Below are 3,054 nucleotides of genomic sequence, written 5' to 3'. Positions count from 1 at the left end.
CTGTTTCCCACCACTCCTGACTTCGAGTCCGAGCCCACACATTGCGCTGAACCGATGTAGCTGCCACTGCCTCACAAAATGCCATGGCCAAAATTCTGGCTCTCTTTCTTTTCGATCTTCTTAAGAGGAGAATGTTATTAAGATGCCTGCGGTTGGAGAATAACTGGAAGATCGCTAAATATGTTCCATTTCCATCCATGTTTCCATCCATTTCCATGTTTTATGTTCGTCTCAGGTCGACCTTACGACAGATGCACTCAGGTTCAACGTATTTATTCTAACAAGAGAGGAAATNGTTTCCATCCATTTCCATGTTTTATGTTCGTCTCAGGTCGACCTTACGACAGATGCACTCAGGTTCAACGTATTTATTCTAACAAGAGAGGAAATTAAGTTGGTCACTTCACCAGCTTCTGCCCCTTCACATTAAATAAAATACATGGTTCCCGAGGAGCAGTTAAAATTTGTAAAATTCAAAATACACATTATAGGTTAAATACAAAACATYGCAATATTTGTCCATTWYACCCGGTATWTAAATAYATTTGCTTAAAATACATTTTATAACTACAATACGTATAAATACATCACAGATCTGACCATAATACATACCGCAGTAAAAGACGGCAACAGAAAAAGGGGACGCCCTGGAGGAGGAAATCACCAATCTTTTAGAGGATTTCCCTGGACTGGAGAAGGATTATGAGAATCTGCTGGAGAAAACCAACGAGCTGCTGGAAAAAAACGACATCCTAGGACAGGAAAACAACATCTTGGAGGAAGAAAACGACGCCCTGAAGGTGAATTGCACCGTCCTGCAGCAGAGAAGCCTCGCTTTACAGCAGCAAAACACCACCTTGGAGCAGCAAAACTCCGTCTTGGAGCAAATAAGGACCGAACTGCAGCTTGAAATGGAACAGCTGAACAGTAGGCTGAGGGACAGAGAGGAGCAGCAGAACCAGCAGCCATCTGAAGAGGAAACCCATGAAGACAGCCAGTCGGTTACAGACCAGCCACAGGAGCAGCCATCTGTATTCAGACGTGCGGTCAGGGGCTTTACCAATACACTTGTAAAAATGTATAAAACAGACACTCTGAGGTTTTGGGTTCAACCATGGCACTTCTAAATGAAGAAGTTTCATGAGGGCTCCAAGCTTCATGCTTGATTGTCGGTGGCAGAAAAGCTTGAGGACAGCAGGACTGCGTTGTCAGCAGAGCTTGACACTTGGGGGCTGATGGTGGAAGACCTAATCACTGGACCCAACCATGGACAAGCAGGACCGCCTCTGAGTCTCAGGATGACTTTACATGTGATGTTCCATTTGCTCCTTCAGAAGCTGTTCAGGGCAGCATTCAGTCCCGCTGTGCAGAAAAATCTGGACAAAGTATGTGGCCCCCTCGACAGAGCGAGGGAGAGCCGGAGAGATACAGCAGCATCATATAAAAACATTTATTTATGGCTATCTTTAGTAGTTTTTTCTATATTGTTGGCAGAAAATAGTGTTTTTTTAGATTTGTTTTTTTATGGAAAATTTCCTGCTACCGACCATCTGAAAAAGTGCCAAAGAAAGTACAGTTTTTAATAAAAAAGTGTCTAGAATTGATCATTTTAGTATAGATACAGTCACTTCATCATGCTGCCACCCACATAATGATGCCCTGGGCGGTTGCCCATGCCTCCCATATCAGAAACCGCCGCTGAGCATGTCTGCTAACACGATTCATGTCCTTGTTGCACAAATCGCACAAAAGCAGCACAAACCTAAACCACACAAATACAGGTCATCATGCATATTTCCCGTGGCCCATAAAAACAGCGTATATAATCCTCTTTTTTATTATTATTAAATAATAAGGACAGGGAAGCCAAGCATACCTGTGGAGGAGGAGGAGGATGAATAAACCCTCGTTCAGGTGAGGAGGTGAAGGGACCATGTTTGCTTAGTCTCTCCTCTTTTGTAAAAGTTTCCACTAGATTTAACTTTAGATTTAACTCCTCCCGCAGTCTTTGCCCGGCGCTCCGGCAGATCGCGTTATAACGCTGTGGAGCTCGGTATAGCGCGGTAGATGTCAGGATCAGCCAGCCGAGCGGTCCGTCCTCTATTCAGTTTGCAAAATCCCAAAAAAAAAAACTTGTTAAAGCAGCGTCCCCGCTAGAACCGTGCACACGGAAAAAAGCTCAGGAAGGGTTCACTCGATCCGCTCTTAGAACTACCGGAGGCTTAAAAATCCGGTTATTCGTTTTTAGCTAGCTTCACCACGTAGCCACTTTTAGCTTACAGAAAGAACGAAAAGCTGGAAGGGGCGACTCGGGGGGGAGTCCGTTCTTGTGTTGATATGCGTGGGGCGTCACGCACATTGATTCTGCAAGTGTGGTTCCAGTATTATATTAAAGCTAACAAATTAACCTTTATTTTTATACCCATTTTGTCGGGTTTATTTTTTTTATAATTCGTTCGCTATTTCACAAAGTTTTGATACTTGTATGATTTACAAAAAAACTAAAAAGATAAACCTTGACAAACCGGGTGTGTATAGAAAGCCTACAGTTTAAGGTTTAATATGATATCACTGTTGGCTCATTTCGTCATGTGTTCGTGACGCCCGAACCGATTTTCTTGGACAATGTTTTAGCGCCTTTCAGGAGGGGCTTTCAAATTAGCATAAATAATGCGGCTTTTACAAAAAATTATGAAAATTACTGGGAAATTTAAAGAGTTTTATTTACTTCAGCATACATAAAATTGGTATCGTTGGAAAGGAAAATCAATTAACTTTAACACAGCAGTGTTGCTTTTGGAAAAAAATTATTCTGAAAAGGACTTTTGATGGTGGGACGTTAGGGCATTTTCTGTGATCAGCAGGCGTTCTCTCCAATTCCTGAGTGGAAAGAGCGTCGCTGCCGGTACCTAATATCAATTATTTGCCATCCATCCATCCATTTGTTTCTGCTTATCCGGGCTTGGGTCGCAGGGCCAGCAGCTTCAGAAGGGAGGCCCAGACTTCCCTCTACCAGCCACTTCTTCCAGCTCCTCCGGGGGAACCCCAAGGCGT

The sequence above is a fragment of the Poecilia reticulata genome, linkage group LG1 (assembly GCF_000633615.1).
Source record: "Poecilia reticulata strain Guanapo linkage group LG1, Guppy_female_1.0+MT, whole genome shotgun sequence".
In the NCBI taxonomy this organism is placed as follows: Eukaryota; Metazoa; Chordata; class Actinopteri; order Cyprinodontiformes; family Poeciliidae; genus Poecilia; species Poecilia reticulata.
Note: the sequence above shows the minus strand (reverse complement) of the source record.